The sequence below is a fragment of the Haliaeetus albicilla genome, chromosome 27 (assembly GCF_947461875.1).
Source record: "Haliaeetus albicilla chromosome 27, bHalAlb1.1, whole genome shotgun sequence".
In the NCBI taxonomy this organism is placed as follows: Eukaryota; Metazoa; Chordata; class Aves; order Accipitriformes; family Accipitridae; genus Haliaeetus; species Haliaeetus albicilla.
In genome coordinates, this window is record NC_091509.1 from 9,883,858 (window position 1) to 9,905,675 (window position 21,818).

Genomic DNA, 21,818 nt, shown 5'->3' on the forward strand with positions numbered 1-21,818 from the left:
ACTTGTCAGTTGGAGACACAAACAAAGATGCACTCATGTTTTATAAAGTAGTGATCTAAAATTTCTTTTCATATATACAGGACTGAATCTCCCATTGAGCAGATTCAATTTGAAAATGCAACTGTTTCCTGGAAAGACATTCAGGAAAGCAAATGGTGCCTGACGTGGAGGAGAACACAAGAGATCTACATCAGTGGACTGAGGTTATGCACTAAGATTGAGCAAATTTTAGCTTGCTTTCTCAGCGAAGCAGAGAAATCTAGCTCTAGTTGCTCTTGCGCTTGGGAGCTGCCCTTGGATTTCCTCCCATCAGAATTGCCTGCCCTTCCCTTCCTTTAGCATGGAAAGGCTCTCAGTCCACTGCTGCAGCCTGAGCTTTTGTATGCTACCAGAAAATTTGTTTACTGAACCAGAGGGAGACTGGCAAACATAGCCTATTGCTGTGAGTGTTTACTGGGGATGTTTATTGGGGAAATGAAAACAGATCTTTGCTGCAGTAAATCTGGCAAGATGAAGATAAGGAAGAGTATTAGTCGTTACCACTTATATTTGAAAAAAGGAGTAGTTCACTGAGAAATTGCTTTTCTTTCAGCATTAACTCTACCACCGAGTTGTTATTTTTGCAGCCAGTGGTAAGACAATGAAGTTTTACCAGGCCTGTTAATGAAGTGGTCTCTCTTGTAAAGGAGATTTGAACAATGTAAGTTTCACAGAAAAAAAATAGCAGGATAGTCCTCCTAGAAAAACTTCATTGAGTAAAGAATTTTATTCCATGATTTTTATTATAGAAAACAATTCTTACCATAAACATTAGCTTAAATTTTGAATAACTGTAAGGAAAGAAATGTTACCAACATTCCCCTTTCTGGAGGAGGAATCCATTTTATTTAATCTCAGAGCAGTTTTACATTCTAGCAACTGGGATTTAATTACTATCTCCTTTTCTAATTCATTTTAATAACTTATAATTAAAGTTTCCTTCAATGGTCAATGCTTTGGACACTTCATATAATTATAAGGAATTGCTATGTGATTTTGTATTAATGAATATTCACTGATTACAGGAATCTCAATATCTGTTATTATTAAAATGTTCCAGCCAGAGTAAAATTCAATGATAGCTTAAAGACAGAGTGCAGGGCCATCAATTTTTTGGGTGATTGAATAAATGAGAAGATCATATTGTTTTTCAGCTTCATATCTGTTTCAAGAAGATGATGGACAGATCAGCGGTCTGTTTTGCTCAGTGAAATGGAAAACATGAAAACAGTAAAACAGATATTAATTAGAAAGGGGCTGGGACACAAAAATGAGACTTGAATTTTAAACATCAAATTTTAGGGAAATGAATAGTTTTGATTCATCTTCTGGATTCAGATAAAAAAGGGGAGGAAAAAGGAGAATGAGGAATTCATGTTTAAGTATGTATCAGTGGTACTTGGCAATGAGAGCTTGGCTCAGACCCCCTGTGTTTATTTCTGAATAGAAACAATAATTGATGTTTCTCCAGTTGCACAACTGTTCTGCATCACTATGCCATGCAAATCAGGGTAGCATAACACAGTTATATGTACTTTAGTGTACTTAGTACACTTAAGATAATTCTTGAGGTACTTTCATTGCTGCTTTTCCTTTTTGTGCTATGAAGTGACCTAAAACTATATTTAGAAAGAACTCTTAAATGGCAAAGTAAGCCTCTGTTAATGTCTCTGGAAGTTGCTGGGGTTTGTTTTGGTTTGTATTTGTTTTGTTTTGGGGTTGTTTTTTTTGGTTTGTGTTTGGGGGTTTTTTTCTTGTTTTTTTTTTTTTTTAATGTATGGGAGGTCAGGAATGATGTATTGGTTAGATTTGCTTATCTTAATCACTAGCCTCAATTATATCCCATGGGTATTGCATATTGCGTGGGCGTAGTTTTGTTTGTTTAAAATCTGTAAATAAGTAAAAAGAGTCTAAATTCATCAAACTGGAAAGAGAATAATCAACAACACTGGGAAGAGTAGTGAAAGCTGAGGTTCTCAGAGATTCCTTCTTAGCATTTGGCCTTGGGAGTGTTGAAAATGGTGCTCTTCATATTAACTTACAGAACTCAGGGTTTGCTAAGCAGAGCTGAAGTTTGCTTTTTGGAAATCATCAGCTAGGTTTCAAACCCTTCTCTCCCAAAGCACATCTTTTTTAGTGGGCGTTCCATGAAAGAATAACTGTTCTACTTGGTATAAATTGTGAATACAGATATATCTGTTCCAAGTTACAAACATAAGTTTACCTGGTTACTGCATTTTTTAAAAATGGAAGGTCTGCACTGTGAGAAAATGCTTATAAATCTGAGGTTGTTTCCCTGTCTAAATATTGAAAATTTTCTGATATCAGTAAATGTATGCTGTTTGTGAGAGTTTCATCAGTGGTTGTTTTTCAAATGGTCAGAAGCTCAGCTAACTTTGTAACAGATCCTACAGATAACTTGTTGGCATTGCGATCATCTTGTCCTAAAGTTTATGGCTGCCTCGTGTCATTCAGTAACTACTTTTTCCAAGTTGTAGTGGAATACCAACAAAACTAAATATGTCAGAAATAAAGTTTGGCATGTACTGTGAAAGGGTGTGAGAACAAAGTTATATTTTCATGAGAACAAGTGTTCTGTTATGAAATGAAGATAAATAATGAGAACAAACATTGCATTAAAAAAATATGAGGATTTAATGAGCTGGAATTCTGGTCAGTCCAAGGGAAAGCTTCCCCCTGCCCTATTTTTATATTCTATTCATTGCTAGTGAACGACTACTTGAAAGCATTACCCAAATTTATATCTGACTTCTTGCAAGCTTGTACCAAATTCACATTTGTTACTGCACTATGCTTAAAATAGATTTCAGGTTTGTGTGGAAATTTACAGCTAATTTCCAGCCAGAATGGTTGTTCTTTTTTATAAAGCATTATGATTATAATTACAGACATGCATTTATAAAGTCATGATCCACATTCCTTCTGATGAGCAAGGAAGTTAACATTCCATTAATGGAAACTCAATTATATCAACTTTTCCCACTCCATTCTCAAGTGTATACCAGTTTGCTCACAAGAGTTTTCAGGGAGGAGATCACCATTCCTGGTTGGACCTCGCTTTCTGGGACAGGGGCTATTGGACTTTCATGAGGAAGGCTCATTTTGTAATGGTTCTGGGTCCATGCTAACCTAGGAGCATCCGCCACTCAGGATGAATTACTGCAGTGAACTGCTGAAGCTTGCTGCAATTTGGTTTTTATTAACAACAAACACTATTCTTATGCTCTGGTTTAAAACAAAACCAGAAGTTTTGGGTCCAGTTCTGGTATCTCTGAAATGTGGAGGAGATTAGCTTCAGAGGAGTCAGTTCTGGACTCTTCCTCACCTAGCGATGTGTTTGGGATGCAGCATAAATGTGGTCTCTTGTTCCTTTTGTTTGATCTCTTCAGAGTGATAGGAGGAGAGCCCATTCTCAAACAGCGGCAGTTTAGCTCTCTTTCTTTGAAAAACATCTTGTGTTTCATAGAATCATAGCTTTAATGGGCAGATGGACAATTAGATCATTGAGTCCAACCTCCAGCCTAACACTGGCCATAGAAATTCATCCGGTTTCAGATCATCAGTTCCCTAAACAATAAAATGCTTGTTTTACAACTTGGAGAAGGAAACAAAACATACTTTGCTTTAGTGGAAGCATCTGTGTGACTAGTTTATTTGTGATACTGGTTTATGGAACCTATTCACACTTAACCATTGTCTCCCAGACACCAGCCACCTTCTAGCCCATGATACCATGGAGAGGCATAAATTTGGCATAAATCATCCTGGTGCACTGAAAAACCACCACTCTGGGCAGGATGCTTTCTTTTATCTCAGCTGGTGAGAGTGTGTTTGGCTGTTAGATGAAAACCTATCAGTAAGAACTTTCAGCTTTGAGTGCCTCAGCTGGGACTGCAGCAAGTGAGCTACAAGCACAGCTCTACAAGCAGAGAGCACTGCTTTCCCCGGCTCGGGCACCGATGCACAGAAGCTGCGGCGCAGGCTGGCAGTCACGGTACTTTTAGCACCCAGGTCTCCCTGCAGGAGGAGAATAACAGTTGTTCACAAGTTGAAGCAACAGAAAGCATGCGCCCAAAGCCTGGAATTTAACACTGGAAGAAAAATTTGAAGCTGTTAAGGAAGAAAATCTGCTTCAGCCGAACTGAAATCCTTTATTGAACTAACAAACACTGTCTGCTACAAATTAGAGCCCTAGCACAGAGAGAGTGTGCGGTATAATTGCATACCACTAGTCACTGAAAGACTATCTTAGCATTGAAGCAAGCTGATAATTTTCTTTTTCAGATAAATATAAATATTTCTGCCAAAGTAAGACTTTTACTCATCATTCATGAATTTACAGTATCTTAGCAAAGGGACGGAATGTACTGCAGTGGCTGACAAGAAAATAGTTTCATAAATAATCCTCTTGACACGTGTAAGATGTTAACATTTTTTGAGGTTTAGGCAGGGTTTGGGGCAGCAGAGAATTTATTTGCTTGTTTCAGTTTTAAGGCAACCAGGTCTTTTATTTTACCTCTCACCAATGGGTAGAATATTTCTGTTGGCTTCTCTGGTCTTTTCCCCTTCCAAGCAAGCATTCCACAATGACTGACATTTGGCTATAGGTGAGAGTTTCCAAAACCATGTATTATTTAATTTCAGTCAGACAGATATTATTTGATTGATAATGTAATGTGATTATGAAACAGGGAATATACCATGACTTGTAATTAAGATTTACAGTTGTTCAGTATCTTTGTGCCATAAATTTATACATGCAATATACGCATAGAAATCTACAATGGATGAAGTAGAGTCCCTCCGCTAAAAAACTTACAATCTAAGAAGCATGGAGACAAAATAAATATTTGTAGTAGAAGACCTGGAGTGAACTGTCAAGAAAAGCCTGGAGCAAAATACTAATAAAACGAAGTGTGTGGGACTGAAGCAGCATCCTCAGTCAGACAAGAAACTGAAGATTGTTACAAGGGGTCTATTTGTTAAAAAAAATAGACAAGAGGAAAGAGCTGAAAGGATAGGATGACAAACTGGCAAGGAGTTTGCACAATACACACACATATGGTGCAAAAGGAAGATAGTAGTCTTTGGTGAGCCCTTGGCATTACAAAACTATTTACATTTGGATGCTTATCTGACCTGCAGGCAGCAAGGTAGGGTAGAAGCAAGAAGTGTTATCTGAATTATCTTGGAGAGATGTAGTCTGAGTATCTCCCTGTGGCAGCGTGCTGCCCAAGCTGTGTCCCTGGGTGAGAGGAGGCAGCGTGTGGTGGGACTTACTGCTCCAAGACGTCCAGGAGGAAAGCCTGCATCTGCAAGAAGGAGGGGCGAATGCTATGCAACTTAAGCTTCAGTGTGATGCTGGTGATGAACCTGAGTGAAAATTACTGACTTTTGTTTGATAAAATTAGCTTTCAGGAGAAAATTATTTGCTTTTCAGGCAGTTTTTCAATGGCAATAAAAGCCACATTTTTCATAGAGAGTAGATGCTTTTGGAGAAGAATTCTTTGTTTATGAATATCCAAGAACGTAATTTCTCTTGAGAACTAATTTTTAAATTGTCTTTGCTAAAGCTTCAACAGACTTTCAAAGGCTTACCTTTCTCCTTTTTTTATTTAACAATCAGGTGAGACTTAGAGCCCCTTCTAATCATTACTTATTACGCAGAAGTGCCTATCAATGATCTCTGTCTTTTTCTTCAGGCCAGTGACTATTTCCTTCACTGAAGAAATGTATAATGAATAAAGTTCAGTGAAGCAGTAGTGATATGTCCGGCAATGCCAGGGAAAACCCCACCTATTTGATAGTTTAAAAAAAAATAACTGAACATCAGTTGCACATCCGGTGCCCACAGGATACAGAAATTACAGGGAGGGAGTTGGCTTTAAATGGTGCCTCTGTACCCACAAGGGATACAGGTAGATACATGGTCTCCCCAGCCAGATTTCCCTTTCCCCACCAGCTACTCTGCAGACAGCTGAAGATATTATTCTGTTCATGTTTTTGTGCACTTCTGACTTCGCCATCCCCTGTGACTTCTCCAGTGACACTTTACAACTCTCTTTTCCAGTCTTTGCTTGGGTTTTTTAATTGTCTGGGGGGTTTATTTGAAATTTTTTTAGCGTGTGTTGTTTTTGCTTCTCAGCTAGGTTTATCTATTATTTACTTTACTTTTTTGGCTTTTAAGATGCTGTTGTTTTTCTCCTCAGCTATTTTTAGAACGTCTCTTGTAGTCTGGTTCAAAAGAAATAATCCATGTCTCTGTATTAGGATCTTTCTCAGCTCCTTTTAATGACAGAATGGTGCATATCAACAATTTTTGAATGACCATGTGATCATCCCAGGAGAACTGGAATAGAACAAAATGTCTTGGTGAAATGAATTTTTGGGAATTTAATCACCAGCTGCATACTGTAGATCAGTGAGGGTGCATGTTCTTTTAAGCTACAAAAGTTAATTACACTAATAAGAGTGGCTCTGCTTCCAACTTCAGGAATTGGTTCAGCTGATAGTGGCTGTTTGGCCTGTTTTACTGCTGTTTTTACCAGAGGGCATGTTCATCAAAAGGCAAAGCATAGTTCAGGAACTGAGTACTAAACAACATAAATAAGAAATGGGAAATGAATTTACAAATTAAAAAATACAAGGAACCAAAGAGACAAAGCAATTTTTAAAAAAAAGTGTGTACATGTGTACACATTGCCTATAAGTAGCCAGTTTTTTTTTTCAAGGGAGCATGTTACACTTATTAAACAACTGCAACCTTGCGGAGTGGAAAGAGTGAGAATAGTCCAGTTAGGAAACACAAGAAGCTATTAACTATTTAAAGCTAAAACCACACAGTGGTTACTAGAAGGAGCAGGAAAACCTTTACCCCCATGTGTGATGCGTACGGATGGTATGTTTGGGTGCAGTGACAAGAGTTATTTATTCTATCCAGTGTTGATGAGGCAAGAAAACCTCCCCAGCTAAATTCAAATAAAAGGTAAAGTGAAATCTGTTCCTCCACCTTTCCATGTATGCTGATGCAAGTAGGAACAGTCTTCCTTGGAATTACAGTCAGGCACGACATGCAGTCAAATTGGGAGCAGGTGGAGCTTTTACACTAAACTGCCGTTCCCTCTGCACACAGTGCTGTCCATGCAGCGGTCTATAATGAAGTTGATTTTGCCTATTGCTTGCCCTGTCTGCAGACTGCTGGGGAAGTCTCTGCAAGGCGAGGCCTTGTTCAGCACCCGCTCTCTTGCTTTTTTCCCTTCAGCAAGTGTGCGCACACAGGCCCTCTGCTGTGCGGGTTCCCCACAGGGACAGCAACAGCGGCTCCCCTTCCAAAGGGCTTGAGCAGAAGAGGGGTGACGACTTGTCCTGTCCTGTCTTGTATTCTCCCAAAACACATAATGGCTTCAGTCATTGGAATCTGTCTCTTGTTTGTGTCTCTGTAAACATCTTGACATGGTCTGTGCAATCTATAAGTAAATGTGACTTTGAGAATGGTAGCTTTATGTATAAAGCAATTTTTACTACACCACAGCGTTCATGGTGTAATAGAAAGCCACCCTGTCACAATTTGTTTCTGATCCAAACTGTACTAATAATATATCGAAATAAGGACATGTGCAGCTGCACATGAGCTAAAGACATGATGATAGTGCTCCTGGGACTTGGGAATAGTCTTTCTCTGCTTGTCCTGCTACTAATATTCCTTTCCTAAGTATCTGCTATGGGCTGTTGTTGGGAGATGCTGAATGCGGTGGAACTTTGGTCTTGCTCATTATGGCAGTCCTGAAGAAGTCATCTGTGTCCCTGTTACAGATCTGTTTTGTGGTCCTGGACAGCATCCCAACAGCAGAGTGAATGACAAGGCCTAGAAAGGACACGTGGAAGAGGCGAGGGATGGAGTTAGGAGCTGTGGGTGGAGATCGAAGCATATTGGCAGAGCTGCTCTGAGGTAGGGCTGGATAGCACAGGGGTCCAGATCAGAGCCTCAACAGGGAAGCATGTGGGTGCTTGCCCACTACCTTCAACACTGGCCAGTGCTGTCAACTGCTGAGAAGCAAATTCTAAGAAAAACGGAACAAAACAAGTAATCTCCTCAAGTCACCCTAAGTAAGCATGATTAACAAAATGTGCACGAAATCTTACTATTTCTTCAGATAAATTCTTAGGTTTCAGAGTTTATATTTAAAGTCATGAGGTCACCAATTATATGCAGTTCCAAGAACACATATTTTCCAAACCGAATACCTTTTTTGGTATTGCCCTTTTAAAACCTTGACAACTAGAATAACAACAATGTCATTTGAACTGAGTGACAGCTGGACATAGGGAAGAAGGGAGGGTGCATTGGAGTGGAAGACTCTTAGAAATGAGTGGAATATTTTACTGTCATTGGCATACAGCAGAGAGATAATGTATTTCTGCAAATGAAAAAACTTTAGAGAGTGTCTTGAGCCTGTCTGCTTGTATGTACCACCTCCTGTAATGCAGGAAAAAGCTCTGTTTACAACAACATAAATTGGCTTCTTTAAGTGATGCAAATTGCTTTGAAACTGCTGAGTGCTGTTATGCCGCGCTGTGCAGAAGACCTGCACCAAGCCTTCCTGACAGCTTATCGTTTTACATTTCAGCAAACACATCTTGTCTTGGAATTACCTAGTGCCTTGTAAATACCATAAATATACAGAGGGTCACATTTTGCTTTTGGATGACTGTCAGAGTCACAATTTCATTAAGAAGCAGAGGATAGCAAGTAGTGTGCCATTGTACGTTTAGACGGGTGCATGTTTTCCTTTCTGTAAATTCTAGGGAGACAGGCAAGAAATTACCAGTGATAAAGGTCAAGAACTGAAGGCCTACTGTTCATATATACATACCATAAACAATAATAGCTTGCTTCCATAAGTTCCTATATTAATCATAATTACTTCTGTAAGTGCCTTGTAATGATAGAATAAAATATATTCCTCTTGGCACACTGACTACCCACGTCTGAGTTCAGTATGCCTAGGTAAACTTCCTTCTCTGTGTATTCCTGTGTTCTGCAATGAACATAGCTCTTAACTCTATCGCTGTGTCTGGATCTCTGCTAGACATGTTAAAGTGTTCTGGAAGAGATTCTAGTGCCCTCACCTGAGACAGTTTGTCCTGCCTTTTCGTCATCCTGCCCAGGCCTCCATCTGGACTGTGTTGGCTAGCATATCTTAGTGAAAGACACCTGAAGGAGGGGAATAGCTGGTGAACATGTAATAGGAGGTAAGTGGATTAAATGTAATCGCTCTTGTGAATGCAAAGGAATCTTTTTATCAACTTTCAGTTGCATCTTGTTATTCAACTTGATATCTGTGGAAGCACAGTGATTTCAATTTCAGTATGAAGTGCTGGACTGCACTCAAATTACTGTCTCAGCTGAAATGGATGGGATTTATACTCCTCATTTAAAATCCCCCCCCTTTTTTTTTGTGTGCAAGAAATTGACATTACCAAAAAATTAATATTTCTATTTTAATTTTTTTAGGTGAACAGAGTTAAACTGAAGTCACAGAGACCTCTCAATCCATAGCATTTGCCTTGGGAGCGGTCCCACCAAAGAGCCAAGTGCAGAGACTAGGCGCTGGGGTGGGAGTCATGCCATTCTGACCTGCAGGAGTCGAGGTTTCCTTTGCAGTGTGTCTCCTCATTGCTTGTAGAGTGCCCAGACAACGAACTAATTGTATAACCTGAGATAACCAACATTAAAAGGATAAATCTGACTTCCAAAGTATAAAGCTGTAGGCTTGCTTTCAACCGTGCCTAGTTTCTGTTGTTGGTCAGTCATGTTGCAGGAGACACCCTTAAATTTCAACATAACAATAGATTTTATAGGAAGGCCTATATTACAGCCATAATTAGCTGTCTCTTAGGGGAGAAATAATAAACAAATCAGTTAGTTAACACAGTCTAATTAAGGCGGTAGTTGCTAAAATCGATTATTGTTATGTGCAACTTGATGAACATCTCCTGGGCGTGACCAGGATACGCTGTATGTAGCAAGGTGATGTACATTTTGGGTGCTATGTGGAAATTCCTAAGGACAGATGAATTTAGCTAGTGTCTTCAGTGTGCTCCTCATCAGGCTGTTTTGATGTGGTAACTTGAAGGCTGTGTTTAACCTACTTGGTCTTCTATGATTTCAGAAACATGTAATTAACATTCAGGCAGGCCAAAGCATTAATTTTTCATGTCATTCAGATGTGCATTAGTGGGCTCTCGCTTGCCATTATGGTTTATGGTTCAGAGTCCCTGGTTAGAAAGGCTCCATGTACTGACAGTGCTCAATGTACTTCTGTCTCTAGCAATGCCTAAGCACAAAGTTCAGTGGTACAGGAATGGTGGCTATGTACTAAGGAACTGATACGATCAAATGCAACAAACAGATTCAGTTTTGGAAACTGCTAGATCCCCAGTAAGTGCAGTGTCCACCAGCTGAAGGGAAACTTCTAGACACAAATATGCACATAGGGTTGAATATTTTTGCTCAAATACATGTACAAAATTATGTACCCAGAACCAAAAGCCAGCCTCGAAATTTTGGTGTGAATTCTTACACGTTTTTCAGGATAATTCCAGAAGGGATAATGTTGGTGGATGTAAGATAATGTGGAGTATAAACTGAGAGATTTCTCTATAAGTCTTCATTTGTATGATACCAGCTAGTAGGCAGAAGAGGCGAGAATGATGAAAAAGCTGTGTTTTGATAGATAACTGCAGAAGTATTTGTCCTACCATGCAGAGGAGATAAAATAGACAAACACCTTTTTCAGCCTGAAAAAGACCAACCAAAGTGGAATCAGTTCAATTATTTCGGCTCAGTCTACAATAAAAAGCAGTTCGTATCTTAGAATTACAATGACATGCTAATGTGAATTGCAGTTTCTTTCTTTATTAATGCAATATAACAAACAAAATATGAAAAATGACAATGCATCAGTGTTTGAGACCAGTTTCTGGAATTTGAAAAAACACTTAGCCACAATGGATCTTTAAGCATTATCTGGCTCGACTTTCTTATTATAACATAGTGCCTTGAACTGAAAAGTTATAAGATTGATGTTGTTATTTGAGAGCCTACAATACTGATATAGCATCTAGTGCTATAATACACGAAGATTTTCACATTGGGAAATACTTCTCATAACTAAATTACTGCAGCCCAAAATAAAGGGACGCTTTGTGCTAATTACTGAGTATTTACATTAGCAATGCCAAACCCATGTGCTGAAAAGTGAGTTCAGAGCCCAGAAAATTCACAAAATGAACTTTGAAGTCATGAAGAAAAAAGAAGTCATGAAGAAAAAAGAAAACATCATAGGACCTTTTTTGCTTTGCCTTTTTTGGAGCCTTAGGTTATAAGGCTCCTTGTGTTTTCAAACCTTTTGCCACAAACGTGTAGCCTAGAAACTTTCTTTTCAATTGCTGCTAGCTTTCTCACTTAATTACACAGTTGGGGCCTTAAGGAGTTACTATGCAACTTGCAAGAAAATAACTAGATTTGGCGCCATAGTCAAGGCAGACACATACATCATTAATCCAAAGAAGACAAGAACCAATTGTGTCAATAACATCCAGAGCCCCGCTGTATTATTTTTTGTCTTTTACACATCGTGGGGCCAGAGCAGAAGGCAGGTGGGATAAGGAGACAAAACAGCTGCAAAATCAGCTTTCTAAGTGATAGCCTGCTGCCAAGCTGGGAGACAGCCTAGTCCACAGCATTAGCTAACTGGGCATAGACAGGGTCTGAGTACAGGCTGCAGGGTGCCAGGACATGGCAGAGGGGGAGGCTGGAGAGACCGTGAATATGGACGTAAGGATGATGACAAATAACCCATGAAGTACTTGGACAGGTGCTTCGAATGTCAGTTTGGCCTAGAGATACTGTGAAGAACAGTTGTATGTGCCATAAGTCAACACACCCTTCTGATCAAATAGTAGTGCGTTCCCATCCAGTTAAAGCAGTCTTGCCTGACAGCCACCCCAGAATTTAATTTTCATTCTTCAAACTTATGGCAAGTTTTGTGTGAGTGATAGTAAAGATACAATAATTATTGATAAGTAAGTGGATTTTTTGAAAATATGGATTAATTTCTTCCCTTCCTTTACTGTGTTTTCCTGTTTGTGCTTCTAAGGTACTGGCTTTTCTCAGGACATAAAATAAATTATGGGAAAAAAAATTCTTGTAGTACTGTAAGCCTGCCCTGAAGCAGGAACAGAAACCTACCAAAACATTATGACTGCAGATTCAAGGGCCAGGAAAGTAAAGAGACACCTGAACTACAAGGCACTTGAGAAAGACCTGGCAAATGTCAAGTTTAATAATACATGAATTTGAGGCTGAACACAGGTATAAAAATGGTAGAAGATTTTCTGTCTTTTCTTTTGCATTCTTTCAGGAGAAAACAAATACTCCCAAAACCTAAGAGAAAATGCACATTTTCCAGCAGATTATAGTATGTAAACAGACATGTCACTGAAATTTCATACCAAGCAAGTGTTAGATATGGGGTGTATAAAGTCATCCAAGATAGCAGAAGTTTATCAGGAAATAAAACTATTAAAATTTCCATAGTTGTCTAACTATCCAGTTATCTTTGCTAGCATTGGGTTACAGATAAACAGTTAACTTAATATTGTCTGCAATATTTTTTTTGTACTGTGTACACGCACACAAATTTTTAACATAACTAAAAAAAGGCGCCTTTAAGCATTAATTGTACAGTCAGTAAAATGTAATTAGTAACCACTTCTCAACCACCAGCACATTTTGTCAAAAAGCAGCATGCTTTTGTTAAAGTATTTTATTAAACAGTCCCATTGCTTTAGGCGTGAAAACTAAAAAAAAAAAAAATAATCCCCAAATTAAAACAATTGGATTCTGTTCACAGTTGCTTTTCCTTATGATCATAACTGCCTTAGAAGTCTATCTTAATTAGGTAGGTGTTAGGCTGATTTCTTTTTTTTCTCTCCTATCCTTTGAATACCTTTTGAGAACTGTGCTGGTAGTTTGTTGCTGACTTGCTTGTCCTCAGGCCTGATATGCAGAGCTCGGGAGCAAGGGGCCAGCCCCTTGCGAAGCTGATAGGACTTCTGGAATCAGTGTCAATACACAGAACCCCGTATTCAATATGAGCTTTCAGTAGCACTTCTGCAGTTTGCTTAAACATTATTTTGGAAAATGTTCCTTTCACTAAGTGAGTTTGTCTCAGCTACGACAGATGGAAGATGCATTTTAAAAGGATAAATCAAATATATTCAAGCTACTTCATTTAAAAATTAAGGTTACACAGAGAGGTTTGTGCACATCCACAGCAGGATGTACAGAATGGGGACACTGATCAAATTAACTCACTCCAGAAAATGAAATTTTACAAACCAGAATTTTGAAAATGTGCAAACATATGGGTAGGGAAATAGCTGAATTATATTTAATAATGAAAATAATTTGATGGCCTAATTAGAATAGAAAATCCTAATGCTATTGTATACTTGGGTTCAACTCAACTTACATACCATACAGGACTCTGCTAGGAGTTTGACATTATGTGGTTTTGGCACATGCTTGGGAGAGTTGTCCATGAGCACCAGGCATTTTTCAAGACCAGAATTTTAAGTACATTGGCCTTTTCTAGAGAAGAATTAGTGACTTCTGATCATTACAGCTGAGTAGCTTATTTCAAGCACATAAACTACCAAACATTTGCAGGGAATCCTGAAAATGTAGTTCTATCATCAATATTAAATACATGTATTTATACATCAAGGTACAATATTTTTAGGTCAGATATGCAAGGTGCTCATAATGTCAAATTTAGTCCACATTTAAAGAAAATTGTGTGTATAAGTGATGGAACATCAAGAAAAAGCAGTAAAGCCTAACCTTATCATGCAAATTTCTTTCAACGCAGTGCCATAATAGGTAATAATTATTAAATTTATTGTTTGATAATGTCTGGGAATCTGTGTCAGTTTTAGAAATCTTGAACAAATTGAGTTCTGTGACTTGTGAAGTGAAAGCTATGCGCTGGAAATGTCAAGGCTGAAATATTCTTAGATATTGTCATTTCTTTCCTGTTTTATACCTGCCTAACACCTGGAAAATTTCATTATTGCAGAAATCGTAATGCTGGCAGACTGAAACTTGTTCCTACTCAATCAATAGTAAGATCAGGCTTCTGTTGTATGTTTTTTAAAATGAACTAGTTAAATCAAGGCCAAACTAAACCCGGTCTGTTTCTGTGGCAGGTTTCCTTAAGTTAAGGGAGTTTGGAAAGGGGAACTCGTCAGTTGAATGCACTGACACTCTCCTGCGTGATATTTAAAGGTGGCTTTTTAGCTATCATGAGATAGCATGATGCGAGTTTCCTGAAATGGCTTTTACAGTACACTTTAACTGTTGAATCTGTTACCCATTAAGTATCCAGTGTAAGCAAATGGGAATGCTGCTTAGTCACAAAACATCTTAAAAAACAAGAATGGTGTCTGCTCGTTTCCCCATTTCTGACTGCTGGCTAAAAAAAAAAAATGCCAATAGCACAACTTCCTTCAAGTTGATTAGTTTATATACCGAGCCACTGAATTGTGTAAACTGTGTTAATAGTAACATACAGCAAGATAGTATGGGCAGTAGCTTGATTTTGGTGTGGGTTTTTTTTTTTTTTGTTCAAGTAGCACAACATCCCTTTGCAGCCATATGGGCTACAAGTTTTTTCCAGGAACTCCTTCGTTAGGCAGAGTTTTGGAAAACAGTACTGCTTCTCATATGATGAAAGGAAAAAGGTTGCAACATCGAAAGGCAGATAGTTTGTGACCTGTGGTAACAGTCAACACAAAGAAATAATGTCAGAAAACCTACTTCTGTCGTTTTCAATCTTTACTGCTTAGTGAGCAGCAAGAAACTGGCTGGAAGTGGTACCTCATGGTCACAGAATAAAGAAAGGTTCTTAAAATGCTTTACTAGGAATTACACAGTGATTGTGTCCTGCTGGATCCCTTGTGTCTCAGCCTGCTCCTGGCACTGCCTGCTCAGAGGAATGTTTGCCGGGCTGGCTGCACTGCAGAGCACAAACTGGCCTCAACTTCAGTCCAGTGACTCAAAATGAAATATGTCCTTCGTAAGTGCCCTGGATGTTATTTCAAATATGGAGAAGCTTCCTTGCTTGCTACCGTTTTTATCTTGTACCACTATTGCTAATATTAAATGAAATACCATTGCTGCAGAGGTATAGCATAGGGCATGACGTAGAACTTAAATTACACGTGGATGTTTCTGGGTCATGCCCCAGTCAGGCCGTAGTCGACTATGCTTGTGCATTTTTAAGTGAGGACATTTATTAGTGGCTTTCCTCATTGCTTGCCCACCACAGATTTTGTTCTATCTACATTTCACAGTCCTTCAGAAAATCTCCCTGATGAGGGTGATGATGACAATTTTTAAACCTTGGCAATGTTTCCTTTTACAACTGCAAATATTGGCAAGTGCCTTGACCCTTTAGTCTGGACCTGATGGTGCTATGGAAGCTACAGACTCAAGCGTGAAAAAGAACTTTCTTGCCTTAGTTAGGTTATCGAGGTCAGCAGCTATTAGAAAGAAATGAAATTAAGGACTGAAAGGGATCAGAAGGAAATGAAATAGAGGTTCATCTTCTAAAGATGATAATGAATCCCATTTTCTTAGGTTTACAAAGATTGTCAAGTAAATCCATAGCTATTATTTGCTACATGTGGTTCCTAAAATGCAAGTGAAATACAATTTCCTGATAATGTATGAACTCTGCTTTCCTGCTCGTTGGGTTTTAGTTCCATCCCCACTTACAATTCCTGATTTTTGACTTGTTTAAACACATCTCCTCTGCCTGCCAAATCTGCCTCTGCCACTTTCTCTGGGGGAGCCATCCAGCACTTCAAAGCCATTTCTCTGTAGCCAGCGTTTCTTCTCATGGTTTCTTGTGGCAGTCCTTTCTGGTCTGACTGAGCAAGCATGGGGTAGGTTTTTGTCCAGAGAAGGGTTAGTTTGGATTCTTGGAAGAAACTTGATTTCCTTAATCCTAAATTTTCTAAGGAGAAAAGGTGGATCCAATTCCCTGTGCAGTTCTACAGCAGCCTGTTTTGGCCCTTGCACTGGGTTTAGCTTCAGGCCCTTTCGCTGGAAAGGCACATAAAATGCACTCCTGTGAAGTGATGTAAAAGCTGTGCATGCACAGCTAAGGTAAAAGAAAGAAAGAAAGAGTGAAGTTGATATCTAATTTTGCTTAGGGATCATTCACGGGGAAAAGAAATGAGAACAGTGACAGACATTGCATTCACAGCTGATGTGAGTCTTTAATGGATTTTCTCCCAGGAGTTTTTCAATGACATTTCAATCTATGCAAACTTCTGGCATCTGCAGCATTCCATGACAAGGAATTCAAGTTCATGATATGAAGAAGTGTAGTTATTTTGAATCTGCTCTTTGCTAGTTTTGCTAGATGCTCCCTCATTCCTGTTTTGGAAGATCCAGTGTGTTTCTCCTGCTTTGCTCCCTCCATGCCACTCGTGGTGACCAGCTCTTTGTAGCATGTTTCTTGAGCTTTTCCAGGCTGAGGGTTCCTAGTCTGTGTAAATGTTCCTTCTACAGAAGAAGATCCATAACTTTCAGCAGCAGCTGTCTTGCCAAAGGGGCAAGAAGGGGGATGGCTCAAGAAGATTTAGTCCAAACCAAAATCCCAGCCAAGGGATGGGTTTTGAGTTTCTACGCAAAAATCTTTACACTTGATTTTTATCAATACATACACTCACCAAACCTTCGGTTTAAAGCTGCCTCAGTTCAGGGCAATTGTTCTTATTTTATTTTCCTGGTTCAGAAATAACTGGCAGAAATGGCATAGTCTATCAGAAAATGCAAGTCTGTTAAAATGCACAGTACTAAAAATTATTAAAAAAATCAATTTGGTGGAAAATTTGCAGGAAAAAAAATCAATCCATACGTAATGACTTCATAAAGTTAAACACCCCAGAGATTTTATATGCTAGTGCCAGTTGAACCTTTGCTACAGCTATGCATTGATACTGTTAACAATACTGAGGATAAAAATATTGCTGCAACTTATTAACATTTCCATAAAGCTACAGCCTAATTTAACAATATGTCCAAATTCACAATCTAATTTTGAAAAGTATAGCTGTATTTTGTAAGGCTGGAATTTTTTTCTTCATTAAAATTAGTGTCACTAGGTATCTCAGCTATTGAGGTGGCTTTGGAAATTTTAGATGTCTTTTTCTAATAATAAATTATTAATAAAGTTTAGCTGAAAAATGTTTACAGCCTCAAAACTGACTACACTAATACAAATGAACTATATTTAAAAAGACGCAGAAGATAAACTATAAAAATGAAATAACACCACTGCTAAACATTACATTTCTTGATTTCATGGCAAATTAATAGCTCTTTTAATTCCCTTTTTTTTATGTTAATGAGTGCTTTTTCTGATTCCAGTGTACTGGGTATTTAAATTTATCTCGTTAATAATGTATTTTTTTAAACAGTTATCCCTTTGCTTTATTTTCATTCTGCCATGGCCCAATCCCATCACATTGTCTAGTGCTAAAATACTTACTGATGAGTTCTTTGCTTTTAGAACCAGGTCATTTGCAATTAAGTGCTAAGGCAAAAGAGGGTTAAATATTTCTGGATCATGTTTTTTTTAACTGCTGTTTTCAGACAAATCTGCGCTGGAGCAGTAAGACCAGGATCTTGAGAGACTGTGTACTGCAGAACAGCTGGGACCATATGCTGCCCTCCATCTCGGGTAAGCCCTTCTTGTGCTGATACAGCAGCTCACTGACAGCTCGTGAACATGCAGTACCAAACACTACTTTTTGCTTCTTAATTGGTTTCTCTCAATACCTCTTCAGTCAGTCTTGTATCTCTAGAGAATATAGACTGCCTGGCAAATGATGTTGTTCAATGCTTTACCAACGTGCTTCAAGCATAAATCAGTGATTTGTGAAACAATCCTCTATTTAAAGTCAAGTGAGTGACCAAAATATAAAACAGGAAGCATCTCAGTGATGCAAGCAGTTGATATGGAAACTTGCTCAGGCCGACAACTATTATTTTCCAGCAAATCTTTCAAAAATCATAAATATTTAGTGTCATGAACAGCAAATACTCAAATGCTGCTCTTGAGAAAGCATCTGGCATTTTTCTTTCCTATGAAGAGGTTTTTGAGTATTTGGAGATCAGTCTGGTGACAAGGAAGGGGTTTTCTGCTGTTAAAATCAGCTTGATCTTTATGAAGCCCTAACACTGCTTTGTTGAATGCATCTTCTGCTGTAGTCGTAGAAGTACATAGAACTTGCAAATTGCAGTCTACACTATGCTTTCTAAGGAAAATTAGAAATGCCAATTTTTGTGGCATTTGTGGCAAGCTGAACACTGTATATGTGGACTTCAAATTAAAAAGCAACAAGAGAAAACAAGTATCGTAAAGACTCTGGATGTATCCATGCATCAGTTTTTACTGTGAAGCTAAACGTTACAGAGAATCAGAAATATTGTCCATAATCTGATAGTTAGGAACTGCTTGTGCTAAATATGCCTCTGTGTGCAGGTAAGGACCTTGTTATTTACTGGCTATTTACAAGGGAACAGATAAATATAGTTTTCCCAGTTCTGTGCTCAAAGCACCCTGTGAACTTTCCCACATAATGAAAGCAGTGACCTCCAGCACATATTTTACCACATTTCTAACCCATTTCAGAGTGCAATTTCCTAATGTCAGCTGTAGCATAGAAGATCCCATGACCTTGAATGGCATGTGTGGTGCACCGAGCTACACTTTCTGTTCTTTGACAGTGTGAAGGGGCAGTAGAATAGATTCCTGCACCTTCTGTTTTTGAAGCTGTCTCTGTCTATCCTGCCTGCAGTCACAAACCTGTTTCTGTTGGGCCCCATGCTGACAACTAGACAAGAGTAAATTTGTCTTGTGAAATACCAACCTCACCTGAGCTCAGGTGTTTGATCGAATAGAAATATTCTGTATTTAAATATTGGATGCTGGCACTAATTAAATCCTAGTCTAATTCTTCCCTTTTTCACTTCCTTATTTCCCAACCACCCATAAAGGACAGTATTGGCCAAAACACCCTTTGAATATGTCACTTTGTTCAGCACAATTGCCAGTGTGCAGGGTCTGCACTGGCCTGGCTTTGTTGTTCTGCTGCGTACTACATACAAACAAGTAATTTTCCTGTCAGGAGCACAGAACAAACACAGAAAAAATGATCTACAGAAGTAGGTCAAAGGCGGAAGAATAAATCAACTTTTAGTAGAGACTTGTGCTTCCTGGCAAAGAAAGACTGAGAATATTCCAGATTGCTGCCCTAAAACAATCAATGAGGGAGAAAGAACACACATTTTGAAGGCAAAAATAGTTGCTGTGTGAGCACAAACTGAATTACACCACGTGTTCTATCAAGTTAATCTGATTGTACCTTGAACTGTTTACAGAATTGCAGGGGAAGATACTCAAATATGACCACTTTCCGTGAAAATGCCTTTGTAAATTAAGTATTATGAAATATTTGTTGTAGTTCTTACCAATTTTTAGATATACTAAGCGGTAACAGCAGGTGTCCTGGAAACCTGTGTCCACCTCATCATGGCCTTTTCTAATAAAAAAATTTTCAAAGAGAACCTCCACCTCTTCTAACTCCCCCACTCCCTCAGGACTGAGGAGATTTTTTGGGTCACTGTGCTGTATTGTTTTTGTTGAGTGTCACACAGAAAACATGCCAGGCACAGGTTAAGAGAAATGGGTATATCTCATTGCTGAAGGGTACAGATTCCAAGCACATTTCTGACATATCTTACATATGCAGCTCCGTAGGTTGCTCATTCAAATGTTGTTTTCAGAATAAATCTAAAAAACAGGGAATGCTAATTCTTCTTAATTTAAACTGAAACTCAATGAATCTTGATTAGGATAGCCTGTTGGGAGGGTATTGGTATTTTTTACAAGCTAGTAAAACAAAATAAGCTACTATCCAGTAAACAACTGCATTCTGGGAATTTCAGGATGTCTGATGATGTTTGTATCTTTGTTACCCGTGGGATGGCATCACTCAATTAGATACAAAGCTGAGCTCATAAAAGGGAACATAAATAGTTTTCCATATTATCCTCTGTTGTGTGCTCACATCTGGGTGAGCGCAGAATTAAAAACAAGATTATCATGTCATCATTTTTTATAAAGGAAGCATATTGTGAACATATTATTCTGGTTATCTAATGGAAAAGGTTTGGAGTCAATGGGTTGTTTTATTCCCCACAGCCCATACAGCTGTCTCAGAATTTTAGCACTATCAAATACAACATCCAAAGGTTTGACTTATTAATATATTTGATATGAATAATGATATCATCATACTAAAACAAATTAATATGAATTCGACAAAGCAGTTAGCCCTCATGCTTCACAGTATAAATTATGTCTTGGGAAGAAGAAAATTGTCCATTTTAAGATTTCTTGCACCTTTCTCTGTAGTGACATGAGAGTTTTATCAGCTCACATATTATTAAAAAAATATATTTAGAACTAAACATTCTTCCTCACCGTTTCTTGGATTGCTCCGTCAGGTAGTATTATGTTGAAAGTAAAAGCTAACTGAAGGCTTACAGTCCACTCTGTATGAGCGTGACAGAAAGTTGAGCTATAACTTAGCCAGGGATTCCAGAACGACTTGTGTAACCTTTTGGCTCAAACAAAATGTTGTTTTTCCCCTCCTCAATTGTGTAATAAATAAAGGATCAAGAAGTGAAGAAGTGCAAATAATGTTATCGGTGAGAGTAATGAGACCCTGAAACAGCATCTGAGATATCTGGTAGTTTCTTCATCTTAAAAGGCTATTAATTACAAATTGATGGCTGTCTATAGTCTTAAATTCAGCTCCAGTCTGTTAAGCTGTGTTCAGGAATTACTGGATAAAATACAATGAACTCGACTGGGCTGGAGTATGAGTGTACGATCTGAATAGTATTTCCTATTTTTAAAATTTCTAAGGCAAGATGTACCCAAAGGAGGTTTACATATTAACAAAATTACCACTGGAGGTGTTTTACAACCAGTGAGAGGTAACCCTCAGAGGGTGGAATAAAAGGTAATTGGCACTGGAAGAAGGAGTCACCTTAAATTGTGTTTCACTCTAAAGCAGAAAAAAACTCACCCTCCTTCATCCCCCCCACCATCTGTCTCAAGGTTAAGTATTTTCTGTTAACCTTCTAAAATCGAGCACAAAAATAAATGCTGCAGCTTTATCATTTTTATCAGTTGCGCATGAGCTTATTCTTTCTTTTATAGTAAATATTAGGGCATAGGGTCACCAGAAAACTTGACTTTGAAAAAGTTCAGTCAGCAGAAGAGATACACAAATAATGCCTTAGAGGAAAGCCCCCAAGAAAATAACTGGGACAGAAGCCAAAATCTCTACATTCTTCCTGGCATATTTGTTCACAGTCTTAATTTAATTAAATCTAATGGGATTCATGAATGATCTCAGTGTTTTTGTCTCCACTCTCCCAATCAGATAAGCCTCCACATACCTATAGCCCCATTTGAAAGTGATTTTTATAATTAATTTTCTAAAATAAGTGTACTTAATTTACACACCATTTATTCCATTTCCCTATTGTCTAATGAAGTAAAAAATAGCACTTGAGTTGGAATGCTCTTGCCAGTCATTGTAAC

General features: G+C 38.4%; 1 long non-coding RNA gene across 2 annotated transcripts in view; it reads left to right on the top strand.

Moving 5' to 3' along the window:
• Positions 1–265: 265 nt before the first annotated feature.
• LOC138682379 (uncharacterized) overlaps positions 266–21,818 on the top strand; it is a 58,297-nt gene continuing 36,744 nt past the window's right edge. For both annotated transcript variants that reach the window (XR_011322478.1, XR_011322477.1), the window contains exons 1-2: positions 266–442; positions 17,792–17,879. This is a non-coding gene — a long non-coding RNA (uncharacterized lncRNA). The remainder of the gene's footprint in view (positions 443–17,791; positions 17,880–21,818) is intronic.